This window comes from Piliocolobus tephrosceles, chromosome 4, assembly GCF_002776525.5.
Source record: "Piliocolobus tephrosceles isolate RC106 chromosome 4, ASM277652v3, whole genome shotgun sequence".
Lineage (NCBI taxonomy): Eukaryota > Metazoa > Chordata > Mammalia > Primates > Cercopithecidae > Piliocolobus > Piliocolobus tephrosceles.
The window spans coordinates 162834245-162849417 of NC_045437.1; the positions used below are offsets into that span (position 1 = coordinate 162834245).

General features: G+C 43.7%; 1 protein-coding gene and 1 long non-coding RNA gene across 2 annotated transcripts in view; one reads left to right on the plus strand and one right to left on the minus strand.

The window, feature by feature from the left end:
- Nucleotides 1–396: 396 nt before the first annotated feature.
- On the minus strand, nucleotides 397–6145 carry LOC116418777. Its single transcript, XR_004228926.1, has 2 exons — nucleotides 4334–6145; nucleotides 397–683 (listed from the first exon to the last, which is right to left on the minus strand). It is a non-coding gene; the product is annotated as an uncharacterized LOC116418777 (long non-coding RNA).
- The window catches only part of MARCHF3 (membrane associated ring-CH-type finger 3), a 151500-nt gene continuing 142471 nt past the window's right edge, over nucleotides 6145–15173 (plus strand). The window contains exon 1 of the mRNA XM_023197003.2: nucleotides 6145–7364. The gene's annotated coding sequence lies outside the window, so the exon portion shown is untranslated. The remainder of the gene's footprint in view (nucleotides 7365–15173) is intronic.

Sequence of the window (15173 nt, forward strand, 5' to 3'; positions counted from 1 at the left end):
GAAATATAGTTTGCTAACCTTCTCTTATCATTTATAATGCAATTAGAGATTATACCTATAATTACACTCTTCTGAAAAATATTCTTAGGAAAATTGTGCACATTCATAGTCTTTAAACTGATGCTAACTACCCACTGTTGATAGTAAGCCTGAAGTTGTTTTCCAGTTTACTGATGAGTTGTACTAGTCTTTTCCAGTTACTGATGAGTTTTACTAGTCTTGCATAGCTACTTTTAGCCCCTTCTCATCTCCCACATGTGACTGAAAGAACATGTGGTCAAAATGGGACCTGGAGACCTATTTCAAGTTGGGTGTGGGTGAGAATGGGGAGGCAGAGGAGAAATCTCTAACCTGAGAACGAGGGGCAGGTCTTGTAAAGATGTTGACCCATGACTGAGAGTTCATTTGCACTGTAGTTTCAGCTTTTTGGAAAAGGGAGGCAGAAAACAAATGTGGTTTTTCCTTGTTTCCATTTTGCTTTGAAAGAGTCACATAATTTAAAGGACCATGTTCATTTTCTGTATTCTTGAAATCAAGGAAAATGTCATGGTGTTTTAAGACAGGGCAGAAATCAGGTACAATATTCTGGTATAGTGCTTGTTTTCCACATCTTTTAGATGGGAGCTTTAAAATCTTAGGTGAAACTTAATCATCTTGGCATATTTTTCTTTCTTTCAAACTTCCTAAAAAACAAAAGAAAAAAAACGAGCAAATAAACAAACATGGAGAAACATTCTACCTTTTATTCACAAATCTCCATGACTTCAGTCGTAAAGGACAGTCTGTTGTGTAGTAGATTTGGGATTTTAAAATGTTCCATTTTGGCCAGGTACAGTGACTCAACGCCTATAATCCCAGCACTTTGGGAGGCTGAGGCAGGTGGATCACTTGAGGTCAGGAGTTTGAGACCAGCCTGGCCAACATGGTGAAACCCTATCTCTACTAAAAATACAAAAATTAGGCCAGGCACCATGGTTCACGCGTATAATCCCAACACTTTGGAAGGCCAAAGCAGGCGGATCACCTGAGTTCAGGAGTTCAAGACCAGCCTGGCCAACATGGTGAACCCTATCTCTCCTAAAAATACAAAAAATTAGCCGTGTATGGTGGCGGGCGCCTGTAATCCCAACTACTTGGGAGGCTGAGGCAGGAGAATCTCTTGAACCAGGGAGGTGGAGGTTGCAGTGAGCCAAGAGTGTACCACTGTACTCCAGCCTGGGCAACAAGAACAAAACTCCATCTCAAAAAACTAAATAAATAAATAAATAAAAATACAAAAGTTAGGTGTGGTGGCATGTGCCTGTCATCCCAGCTGCTTGGGCGGCTGAGGCAGAAGAATCTTGAACCAGTGAGCCAAGATCATGCCACTGCACTCCAACCTGGGCAACAGGGTGAGACCCTGTCTCAAGAGAAAAAATATATTTCACTCCTATGTACTTATTTTTTCTGGAACAACACTGAACTAAGGTGAGGGGCATGTTGTTAGATGGGCATCCTGAGTACACTCTCCAGAATCTACACCCGTTCTTTCCATTTGTGTCCACGTAGAAGTCAGAGATCCTACTTTCAAATCTCACATGTCAGTTATTAGCTACATGATCATAGGAAAGTCTCAACCTCTAAGTGCATCAATTTTTTAATCCATTAAAGGAGGAATAATATGTATCTCAGAGTGACGCGAAGGTTAGAAAAGCTGATGTGTGGAAAAATACCTGTAGACTAAGCATGTATTAGTACTAGGTACAGCACATGTTATAATAATGAGTGAATACGAGAAGTCAGAGATAAGTCCAACCCCCATTGCCCATTAGGCTGAAATCCATGTATTCATGGATTCATCCATGTATTTGGGCTGGGCATTCAGGATCCTGGGAAACCCGCTCCTTTCCACTCTCCTGCCCTTTCCCCACAATGGCCCTCCTGTAGTCAGATACTCTCCAAAACATCTTAAATTTGCCCACCTTCATGTCTGTCATTCCCACTAGCCACACTTCCATTTTCCAAAATTCTACCCATCCCTCTTGGTCCCTGAATCCAACTCTCTCCAGGAATCCTAGTGAACTCTCACCCTCTTCTCCTCTGAACCCTGGTCCTTGCTGTCTGAGTACTCTGGGAGGCATAATTCATGAACCACTTATTGTCTCAGCAGACTGCAGGCTCTTCTTGCAAGGTAGAGGCCACATAGACAATATCTATCTCCATGTACCACCACCATACAGACTTTGGTGCCTTGCCAAGAATAGATGCATGATTGAATGAATGAACAATTTCTTACTCTGCCCCTGGCTTTGCTCTTGGATAAACCACTTTGCCTGTTTCAGTCTCAGTTGCCTCAGCTGTGAACAGAGGATAAATGCACAGATTTACTCCCCAGGTGTGCTGTGAAGAATAAACCAATGACTGAAAAGCAATTTGAAAATGTAAAATGAAATGCTATATATAAATGTTACATAATCAAAATCATTTCCCTCTGTATTATGTTTTATTTGGCTTTATATCTTCAAATCCTTCATGGGTTTCAGAATTTCACAGATGTAGTACCATCCATATTAGCACCTAGATTCTCTTGGGTAATAAACAATTTTGTATAATATAGCTCACGGCTACTTTTCCCTGGCATCCTTACATGTGAATCTGTCATAATTTGGGGTATTCATAATCAGCAATGATACAATTCATTTCTAAGGGATAATCCAGCTTTTTCACTCATTGGCTGGCCGGTTATTGTTCCCATACTGCTGTGTCAAGGGAGCTAACTCCCATTAAGTCTAAAATCTAAGTGCCTATCATTAGTTATTGCTGTCATCTCTGCAAAACTGGTCATAAGTACCACTGCAGTTTTCCAGATAGGAAACTAAGATATGGAAGGTTGATGACATGCCCAAGGTCTCAGAATAAATACATTGCAAAGGTAATATTAGAATCTGCAGCTTCTGGGCCAGGCACAGTGGCTCATACCTGTAATCCCAGCATTTTGGGAGGCCAAGGCAGGTGGATCACTTGAGGTCAGGAGCTCAAGACCAGCCTGGCCAACACGGCGAAACCGTCCCTACTGAAAATACAAAAAATTAGCTGGGTGTGGCAGCACATGCCTGTAGTCCCAGCTACTCAGGAGGCTGAGACAGGAGAATCGCTTGAACTCGGGAGGCAGAGGTTGCAGTGAGCTGAGATTGCACCACTGCACTCCAGCCTGAGTGATGGAGCGAGACTGTCTCAAAAAAAAAAAATCTGCAGCTTCTGACTGCATTTCTTTGCTAAGATCTTTGGCTCAACCTCTTCAAATTGTGAACAACTTTCTCAGTAAATATGTGTTGAGAGAGGTGGCAGGAGCCAGGGAGAGGAAAAAAATACTATCCACGTAAGTAAAATTTTCCTCAACTCTAGGTCTGCTTCTACAACTCTTCCTGTTTTGTTAACTCATTCCTATTACACCTTCAAAAACTTTAGGTAACCAAAACTTTTAGAAGCTGTATTCCTCCTTAAAGAATAAAAATGGTTTCCTCTCATTTCCACTTACATACTGAAAGAACAATATCTAATGAGATTAAAATAAATGGGCTGGGCGTGATGGCTCACGCCTGTAATTCCAGCACTTTGGGAGGTTGCGGTGGGCAGATCACTTGAGGCCAGGAGTTGGAAACCAGCTTGACCAACATAGCAAAACCCTGTCTCTACTATAAATACAAAAATGAGTCAGGCGTGGTGGCCCACGCCTGTAATCCCAGGTACTCAGATGGCTGAGGCAAGGGAATCACTTGAACTAGGGAGGTGGAGGTTGCAAGTGAGCCAAGATTACACCACTGCACTCCAGCCTGGGTGACAGAGTGTGAGTCTGAGAAAGAAAGAGGGAAAGAGAGAAAGAGTGAGAGCGGGAGAGAGAGAAAGAGAAAGAGAGGGAGGGAGGGGGAGAGAGGAAGGGAGGGAAGGGAAGGGAAGGAAGGAGGAAATTGCACGTGTAAATAGAAAAATGTAAATTGCACATGTAAATATTAATTGTTCATACCACACTATTTTCCCATCTCAACATCATTTTCATCTCCTTTTTAGCAGTCAGTACTACTATAAATGCAACGCATTTGCAGTGCTTCATAACCACTGTCATGATGTCCCCTTTACGCAGCTACACATAGTGGGCCAATTCTGCCACTACTGTTTTATGGCCAAAGAAGCAAGAGTATAACGAAGGATGAGTGACTGCAAGGAGCACCCACCACAGCAGCTGTTAAGATTAGAACCCATGGCTCCTACCAATCACATCCTATTGAAATTTAGGAGATTCTAAAATGTTGTCTTAGTGTCAGAAAGGAGTGACAGTGCCTGAAGACAATCTTACCATTCACTAAAGAACGAGCCTTGCTTCCATGGTCCCACCTGAATCTTCTCATTCCAAAGCCATTCTGTAAATTTCTTCATCTCTTTCAGTAAAAGAAATTTCCTTTCGCAAAATAGATTGGAACTAAACAAGTGACTTCTGCATCCAGATTTTCATGGTTCTGTGTTCCATACAGATAGTGTGAGCATGGGTTACTGGAGTAGTAACAGATCTTATTTTCCCTTGTAGAATATGGGGATGGCCCAAACTCAAGAGATTGTTAGGGACTCTTGTTGAAAATCAATTACAACAAAAGATGGTATGGAAATACGAATATAGTCTGAATATGCTGTCTTTTCCATGTCTTCTGTTCTACAAGGGAAAATGAGACCTGTTACTTGTCCAAGAACCCATGGATGATCTTATCTGTCTGAAACAAACAGAAAACTTTGGAAATCGGGACATGAAAGTCACCTGCTTAATTCTAACTTGTTTCATGACAGGAAATTTCCTTTATTTCCATTTTTCATCATGTAATGTAAATACTAAAGTAATTTACAGTCACGACCTAGTGTTTGGCTCCTATTCCCAAAATGATTTTAAAAATAATAATCAGCATCTATGAAAAGCTTCAGAGGGTACTAATATGATAAGCACTGTTGGCAAACGTTTTCTCTAGTTATATCCTGAAGTGTGGTAGGAAAAAAAATCCAAGGACATATATTTCTTCCTTGAGCATTTCCTGGTAATTCTAGTCAAAGATGTTTCATGGCAGCCTCCATGAAAGCAAACAGAAGAGCACAATTTTAAAAACACATCAAAGTGGAGTTCTGCTAGAATCAGGTTGGGAGTCAAGTCTTCTCTTCTTTAGCTCTCCTGTGTGGCACCTCCAGCCATGTTTCTACCCAATCCAGACCTGGACAGAAACCTGGTGAATACTCCATTCATGTGGTCTACATCTAATACTTTATGGGCAAAGGCCATTCTCCTAGGCCAATCAGCAGCATGCTAAGGAACCCCTGGAACTGAGTCAGATGGTCTTCCTTGCCTGTAGCAGTCCTTTGGTTCACGAGATAGAAAAGAAATAACTTAAATATGGACAATTTTTGCATTACTGAGCAATTTTTCAGGGTCTGCAAAGGGCCGTCCATGGCCTAGTCTCTTGCCTTTCTGACAACCTTCCTATGAACCTTTTCCCATTGAGAAATGGAGCTGAGGAGACAGAGTTGAAACTCAAACCAAGCCAGAGCTCACCTAAGAGGGGCCATTTCACTCCTTTTCAGCCACCAGCCCTTTACATTCCTTCTCCCTGGTAACCTCATCAGAACCTTCTCATGAGAGGTTAGCTATGATGCAAGACCTTATAGAGGCCAGATGGCATTGAAATAACACCTGCAGCTCCCTTACATGTGAATAGTTGCCCATACTGAGAGACTAAAACCCTTAGGACTCCAGGGACCTGAATGAGGCAATGCTCTGAAGTGCGCTTGGGCTGGGAGCAAGAGGTAAGTGGTGAAGGTCAGTATCCGGGCAGCAGGTTGTTTGACCCTTTACTAATAAGGGTTAGGTGCCTACCCATGGCAAGTGCAGTTCTAGGCAGGGAGAGGCCCCTACCCACCCAGAGCTGATGGTCTAGGGCTTGCTTACATTCTAGGCTTCAGCGGGAAAGCAAGAACACCCAACCCCCTGCTTTTGATTCTATGTTAGTAGCTCAGCGCGCCTGTGCAAGCGCGTGCTGCAGCCAGGGTAGGGGCTCAGAAACTGGTTGACAAGATGAGCAGCGGGGTCATAGGGGATTGGGCGGGAAGGGCCCACAAGGCCATATTCCAGGCTGTTCGGGCGCCAGTGACCCCTGAGAGGTCAGGATCTCCGAGCTCGCCCGATGTCTCCATCCCAGCCAGGAGCTTGCGAAGGAGAAGGAGGGCGGAAGCAGAGTGGGACAGATGTGGTTCGTTCTGGGGCTTCCTGTCTATGAAGTTGGGTAATTCCAGCCACCCGCCCGGGATTTTGGAATCCTGGCGGACCCCAAAAACAGCAGCAGAAGTCACCGCAGAGGATGCCACCCCGCAGGGCAGTCCGTCCAGAGGGAGGGTCTCACAGCTTCCGGCACCGTCGAGCGCTCAAGCCTTCTGTTGGCCGCCAGCTGTGCCCGCGACGCCCTGGGTCGGGAGGAGGAGACCCGAGGCGCCCGCAAGTCCCCCGCTGCCAGTGGCCCGGAGGGCAGGGGTGAGGACGGGGACGTGTACTGAACTTTAGGGGGTTTCCGGGGCTGGAGTTTTGTTTCAGAGATAGCCAGATCGAGATCAGAACCTTTTCCAGAGAGCCCAGGTTTCCACATGTGGCTGGGTGACCCGGTCCGGAACTCATCCTCTCTGGGCCCTCAGCTTCCTCCGGGCGGGGCTCCTATGGGACAGCTAAGTTCCGCGCCTGCTGCGGGCGCCAGGTACTGGCGTGTCGACCGCGCTGAGGTCGGCTTCTTGCTCCACAGCGCTATGCCCGCGGCGGCTCTGAAGTCTCCTGGTCTCTCTCAGCCAACTGCCTTCTGAGGCCGCCGAATCCCTCCAGAGCCGTTCGGGTCCCAATGCAGAGAGCCCCGCAGCGCCCGCCGGCAGCCACGGCCCTTCGCAACAACCAACTTCCCAGCCACCTGTGCGTCTCCCTAGCCTGCCCTCGGCCGCAGGCGACTGGACGGCAGCTACGGGGCGGCCCCAACGCCACCACGATTGGCTGCCGGCTCCGCCAGTCATGGGCTGATGACGCCCTGGGGCTGGCTCCGCCCCTCCCGCCGCGCGGCCCCGCCTCCCCTCCAGAGCCTGGTCCGCGCAGCCCGGCGTTCCGCCTCATTCGTTGAGCAGGTCCGTGAATTGTCAGCGCGCTCCGGGCGACTGTGTAGCCGCGGCAGCCGCCAGGCTTGCCGTACTCCCGCTGAGGTGGCCGCCGGAACCAATGTGCCCTGGTCCACTGGGCCGTGAGCAGCCACCGAGTGGGGGCAACTTGACACTTAGAACCCGCAGGAAGGACGTCGGTTTGCGATCCGGACTCGGCAAGGAGGGTGAGTGGCCGCGCGCCGGGCTAGCGGCTCCTCTCGGCACGGTTAGGCGCCGGCGAGAGGGGACAGGACGCGTCCTGGCGCTCGGCGGTCCGTTCGTCCGAGCGTGACCGCTGTGGGGAGGTCAGGGCTGGGCGGGATTTACTCCGTGCCAGTATCCCCACTCCCGAACTTCTTGTTGTCAAAAGCATCCCAACTCCGCCCGGGACGCGGCTCCCGTCCGCACCAACTTGGCATAAGTGACATGGGTAGGTGGGGCCGGGACGCGTCCCCTGCCCCTCTGCGGCGACTACACGGAGCGCTGGGGCGGCCTCCGCGCCCGCGGCGTGCGGACCGCGGTTCCTGAGAAATTACCCGCGCTGTGCTGCACGGTAAGACCCAGCGTCCGCGTCTGAATCCCCAGGCTGAGCGAGCGCTCATCGGGCTCAGAGTGGGTCTCAGCGCCAGAGAACTGGAGTACCAGCCGGGTTCTGTAGCGGGGGCTTCAGTGCTCTGCTGCTACTGAGAGGAATTGAGAGCACTGCTGGGCTTTGAACTTTCTAAAGTAATTGCTTTCTATTAGCACTTGAATCCGTGCCCCTCCTGAGGTGCACATCCACCCGCAAGAGGTGTCCGAAGGACTTCGTTAGGACCAGGCGGGAGCTGCTGTCGGTTCTGGTGCCCAGAGCCCTGGAGAATCCTAGAGGCTGCGAAAGGGATCGCCAGCCTGGTGGGTTGGTGTTTGAGCACCTGCGTGTTTAAGTAATGAAGTTGAGTCAGGAATTGACAGCAGAGAACTCAAGGTTAAACCTGACACTCCGTTTGTGACTCTGTCTGGGTTAGATTGTTTTTTCAGCCTTAATGGTAAGGGGGTAAAAGCAGCTCGTTTTTCTGAGGCCAACTACATGCATGTACTTTATATTATGTGTGGACTAAATAGAATTCACTACGATATTTTCTTATAATTCATATTTGACATGAATGAGAACTTTTGAAAATACTAGACAGAAACAGGTCCAGAATTTGGAGGTGTTTAGACCTTTGAAAATACACGAAAATGTTGATATATAGAGTTCTGTATGTGTATATGTAGATGCGCATATACACACGTATATACGTGTACATGTGTGAGTGTGTGTATATATATAAAATTAAAAGGTGAATGAGGTAAATATATGACGGGGAAATTCAGCCTTGAACTTCCCTTAGGTCACAGAGATGGATCCTCTGAGCTGTGGGGTGTTAGTGAGTGTGTATGCGTAAGCATGTCTGCATCTGCCTGGTCTGTCTGGGTCAGAGTATGTCCATGAACTTTACGAGCGTTCAGTTCAATACCACTCGGTGCAGATTACGCGTTCCTGTTTTACAGCCCAGCAGCCGCCAGCCGGCCCATCTGTTAAAACATAACATGTACACTTCAGTCTGACCACTGGGGTGGAGCCGGGGTAGGGGGCAACTCTTAGCAGAAACAACATGCTACAAACAAAGGCTGCCTCTCAAGTTCATTTTCATTCAATATTTGGCCTGAACTTGCAGTTAGGTGAGGGAGAAGGAAATGTTTGTCTCTAGAAATGGCAAACTGCATTTTGTGAAATAATTATAGCCATGGCTTGGGGAGGGGGAGCTTGGAGAAAAAAAAAATCCCTCTAGAAATGTGGTGCTTGTCACATCACCATGCAACACTGGTTTACAGCCTCGCAGTATGGCATGTGTATCAGAAACCGTTTGCTTTTGCTTGTTAAAAGAATGCATTAAAACTGAATCATTTTGCGCCAAAAAAACACAAAAAACAAAAAAACCCACCTTAATAGAAGTAAACAGAGCTTTATTGCAGAAGCTATAATTAAGACTGCCTTGGTAATTCTAATGAAACATGCTTTTAGGAATTTATAACCTGGACATATATTCACAGTCAGTCTAATCACTAGTTGCAATGGTTCAAAATTTATAGTTTTAAAATAATAAAAAGGCTTTATCACAAAATTTCTGATGACTAAAAGGGTATGGGAGGAGTGTAATAGCTTAATAAGTTCTTGCAGCCAAGTGACTGATACTTTAAAAAACAATAAATTCCTTTAATAGCATAATTACTTTGGTGGCAAAATAAAGGCAGTATTCTTGAGAAACATAGTTCATATTTTTCCCGATAATTTTATGCTCAAAATTACATTTTAATAATGGTGTTCATTATATATGGGCAGAATAAGCTGGAATGGTTTTTAAGAACTCATCACAAGAAGTATTGTTTTCAATTTTATGGTATATAAGCATTTTGGGGAAAACATACAAAACACTAATCTGTGAGTGTCTTTAAATTTCTAATGGACTATATAGACATAATAATTTTCCCACCTTGATATGAATCATCCAAATTAACTAGGCTGTTTCTTAGAAATTCAGTTCTTGGACTGGACCTCAGTCCCTGGGTTTCAATTTAGGAGTCTGGGGTGGAACTTAGGAATCTGCATTTTCACAGGCACCGCCAAGTGATGTTAATGCCAGGGATCCCTTCACTGTACTTTGAGAAACACTGGAATGGTGTTAATGACATAAAAGAACAATTATAGTCTGTAAGTTGATTTAACAAATAATTGTTCAGAAATGTCCAGGTGGCATTTACTGACCATGTGAAATTTATAGGTAGTGCATTAACTCTCTGTCTTCAACAATGGACCCCTTTTGTCTTATGTCTGAAAGTGTTTTTGGAATCCTCAACGATCCCTATTCCAGGTTGGTCCTGATTCTAAGGAAGTCTGCCTGATTAAACAAGACCTGGTGAATTTAAGACCCAACCCCAAACCCCAGTCTTAGTTCCTTCACCCCCCACTCTGAGTTCGGTGGAGTCCTGGGATGCTCTGCGGTGACTTTGCCAGTCCTAATTCACATGGTTGAGCATTTCCTCCTGCAAAGTAGAATCCTTATCTTCATGAGGCACCCTTTTTCTCTTTGAAAGCTGTTCTAGAACAAAGTCCAGCACCTCAGCTGGGCTACTACACACTATATGAGGTCAATAATCTCCTTGGAAAGCTGTGGCTATTTTGCTTGTGGCCAGGAAGAGTGTCCCAGGCCACCCACCCAGAGGCCCAGAGATTCTTACTTTCTGAAAGTCACCTTAGGAGTATTTTGAGCTGCCCAATTAATTGAGTAAATAGATTTTCTCATTGTAACAGAGATGTGGGCTAAGAATTGTTTGCTACCTCTCCTTTCACTGAGAACACTGTGAATTTTTATTAATTATTGCCAATTAGTTTTTTATTTATCATTTGATACTGACATTTGGATTCTGTTCTCCCATTTCAGACTGGCATAATTCTCCATTTAAGACTACTAAATAAGGTTTGAAAGAGAAAGGATCTATCAGAAGTTACCCTTCCCTCTTTCTACCATCCAAGTAGCTAAAAAAACAAATGACTTATTTCAGAGGTGAGAAGTAGCCTCATGACAAAAGGATGTGGATAGGCCAGAGTATTGAACTTGGATTGTTCCAGACCACTGGATCGTCACTGGGACTTTTACAGAGTAATTTCTGTTTAAAGAAGCACTTGGCAGGCATGCTGATAGGTCACTTATCTTAATAATCCTTTGAGGACAATTATTTTTTTCCCACTTTCTTACAGATGAGCAAACAGCAGCTACAAAAGGGTAATATTTAGATCTTGTCTTTCATATTCAAAGTTGACACCAATAACTGAGAAGCTGGCCTTGCAACTTAAATTGTTTTGATTTAGCATTATGGTGATATGATAGGGTTATGCTTAGTAATTCATATTATCTGCAATTTTTTTAACCTTTTTCTTCAAATTGTTTCTTATATTGAATGTGACCTTGTAATAGTTTTCTTTATAAAGTTAACTACCGTATGTAATAATTAGTTCAATGACCCTGACCTTAACCAGGCAGGCTTGACCCAGAGAGGAAAATAATTTGCTAAAAGTCCCAGATTACAAAAGCAGCAAAGCCTACGTGTAGAATCCTTTAGACCAGTGTTTTAGCCCTGTGCTGTTTTGTCTATTGTCATGTTAAGCTGCTAATGTTTTTACTCTGGCAAAATAGGGTTGCTTTTGTTTTATTTGCCTAGCTACTGTGTGATTGGACAGACTTAGAAAAATGGAAAAGCCTAAAATATACTATCCACAGCCCCTGCTCATATGATGGGACTGATTTCTGCCCAGTTAGAAAAACTATAGTAGAATGCTGCTTTTCTTGAAACTGGGCCGTAGGTCATTGCAAGCTTCTAAGCAACAATTCTGTTATAATTTTTTTTTTTTTTTTTTTTTTTTTAGCTATGGCATTCTTCTGGCATCTAACTTTCCTTTGACAAATTCTTTTCCAGTTTTTATGCTTCTTTTCTTACCCTTATCCCCATAGCAAAATCTACTTGTAAAAAATTCACTTTTTAAGTCAATCTGCCCTCTTTAACATCTCCCAGTTCTTCCATTTTAGCCATTTTACCATTTGTCCTCTGAAATGCCACCTTAAGTTCCCAACCTTCACTTTAACTTTTTGGGTCTAGTAATATCCTCTAATATAGGACAGTCATTGAGCTACAAAAGTTTCACAACAGCTTAAGCTTGTGGATTTAATGATAATGGTAGTAAGAAAAAAGAAAAAGATGAACAATAATACTGAAGTCATGTTGATATGTGTATCATATTAGATATTCCCAGCTTACAGTGTCAGTGGGAAATTCAAGATCCAGATGAATGAAGTGACAGATGCACTCATCTGTGGCCTCACAGACATTCTCCTGATACAAGCTGAAAAATATAACTGAAGACAGCATCCCGGGTTACAGAAGGAAAACAAATGTTAAGCTCTGAGAAAAGAACTGGGCAAAAAGTGAAGGGTCAGGAGTGGGATGGGTAGCACGGTGGAAAAGAAATACCTCCAGTAAAATGCCAGACAGGGTGGTAAGAAATTTATAGAGGTACAGACGGTCTAGAGTTTCTTGGAGGCATTGATTCTGTTTTATATTGTCTTCACAACCTGCTCACCCTGCTTGCTTTAAATAATTTATTATAGCAGCAGGCCTTCCCCTGGTTAGTTTCTTTATACATATAAATATAGATAACTTTTTCCTTCTCATCTCTGGGTCTAATCAGAGGCATATATAATAGTGTGGCTGCTCTGGAGTACTTAGGAAAATCTGTGATCAATATCACTATATAATAAACCTATGGCTGTTCTGTTCTATTTTGCAGTGTTTTCTTCCCTGTTATATTAACTTAGTATCTGTGTTTTAAACAATATTTTATTAATCTCTGCACAGTGTTACTTCTGGGTTTATTCCTTTTGGCTAGAACTATCTTTTGAGTAATCCATCATTGAACCACCATTGATCTAATGATGTATTTATTGCTCACTATTGCAGTACTGGCAAGAAACCCAGTATGGTTCTAAAAATATGATTAAAAAGAAATCAAGTTTTTGCAATGTGTAGCCATCCAATTATGTTAGGAGCTGCTGAGTGTATTTTATGCTAAAATATAAACATCTTTCAAGTGAGCAAAATGTGCTGTTTTTGAAGGCTTTTGAAACTTTTTGCTATGAAATAATAGAACAAGAAGAGACCTCATAATTGGGAAAATTATGAGTACACTCCCCCACCCCTGCCAAAGGTAAGATATAATACTTTTTCAGATTATACCCTTGAACACTAAAATAGATAGACTTATCTTTTTAATTGACAATAATGAAAAAGTGGTGATAAGAACTAGCTCCCAGTCCTTAAACGATATTGCAGGTAATCATTACAAATGAAAGTGAGCTGAAATTAATTAACAAATACTAACTGAGTACCTATTATGGGTAGTATTTCTCTACTTAGCCAATTCAGGATTCAGTTCAAATATTAATGCCTTTGGGAAGCTTTTCCCTGTCCCTCTTTGAGCTGATGTCTTCTTCAGGCAGAACCTTATCTCCTGTATTCTCCCTCTTGGAGACCCTTGAGGGGACGGACCACACTTTTCATCATGTAGCCTCTCAAGTAAGGTTACTCAAGAAACGATTGCTGGGTGCACTAGAGTCTACAACGAATTACAAGTGAACATTTACAAGGCCTGAAAAGGATATGCATAAAGATAGTTCACCAAAAGTTTGAATGGTAGCAATAACTGAATCCTAGTGTTCAACTGTCAACTTTAGCAGTGATCTCAGCACTTCATAGAACTATTATATCATCCATTCCTGCTCCATCCATCTCCAAAGTCCCTCCATTTCATTTCTACCTTGCCTCCTCCTCTCACTACCTTCCTGTGTGTCTTCTTCAAGGATGTCTCCAACTCCCACCCTAGGCTAGGTCATCTCCCCTGATTTCTCTTTTGTTCCCATACCCCTTGTCATATCTTGAAAAGGCAGCTGACGCATGAGTCCTACTTTGAAACTTGGGACAGCTTCAGTCTAATGTCATTTGAAGTTGAAGATGACTTGGTTCCTTTTGTCATCCAATGCAGGTGACTAAGCTTTGGCCATGGGAGGTTTAGGGGTCTTTGAAGAGCAAAATGGTGCTTGGCCTGGAGGTTGCTAATGTCTGAAGTTCAGCACGAAGGGGAAGTTTGACATTTGTTGAGGTAACTTTTTTTTATTTTTTATTTTTATTTATTTATTTATTTTTGAGATGGATTCTCACTATGTCACCCAGGCTAGAGTGCAACAGCACAATCTCGGCTCACTGCAACCTCCACCTCCTAGTTCAAGTGATTCTCCTGCCTTGGCCTTCCAAGTAGCTGGGATTACAGGCATGCACCACCACACCTGGCTAATTTTTGTATTTTTTAGTAGAAACGGGATTTCGCCATGTTGGCCAGGCTAGTCTTGAACTCCTGACCTCGAGTGATCTGCCCACCTCAGCCTACCAAAGTGCTGGGCTTACAGGTGTGAGCCACCATGCCCAGCCTGAAGGAAACTTTTTTTAAAAAAGACAATTCCAGCAAATTTTTATTTTATAAACTAATTTTTATAATACAGTTGACCCTTGAACAACACAGGTTTGAACTGTACAGGTCCACTTATATAAGCAGATCAAAAATACAGTATTGGCAGGATTTGAAAGCCACATATAGGGAGGACAGAGTTTTTGTATGTACATAGATTCCTCAGGACCAAATGGGGGACTTATATTGGTGGATTTCAGTATATGTGGATGTCCTGGAACCAGTCCCTTGTGTATACTGAGGGAAGACTGTAGTTTTCATTTATAAATCTCCTTTTCTTTACAAAGCATCCTCTACATAGTCATGTTTAACACATGGTCTGATGGCTTAGGTAAACACTAGTCCTGGGCAGTGGGTTGCTGAGGTCGTGTACGGACCATGTGTCCATGTGTACAGACCAAGGATCAGCTGAATTAAGCCAACTACCTGAAGGGGACATTAGGATAGCCTTTTTGTATTGGATCTTATGGGGCTTTAAATGATTGCAAGAGATCAAGGTCCCCTATTTTCTGTCTCATCTGGGAGATTGAGCCTCACTTAATGTAGGTGCTTTCTTCTCATACCTACCTGCCAAGAAGAAAATAGAGAATTGAATGGTTAAGCCTAGAAGGTACTTATATGTTTGAGGCCACAGAGAAGATGAGCAATCCCAGATTAGGTCATGAACTCAAATGCTGGTTTCTCTTGGGTCTTGGAAATCAGGAGCACCTGTTTCTGCATATCCTAGGGCTTGTGCTTTTGCCTTTGGATCCAGGGGTTGGGAGGACTCAAGGGATGTTCCAGATGAGGTTGTAGAACCAATTATGTGCAGACCCTTTCCAGCAACTAGTAGATGTTCTCCCTGTGGAAATTTGCTTTGGCATTTTCCCATATCTGCTTTTCAGTATCCTATTTTTTTTTT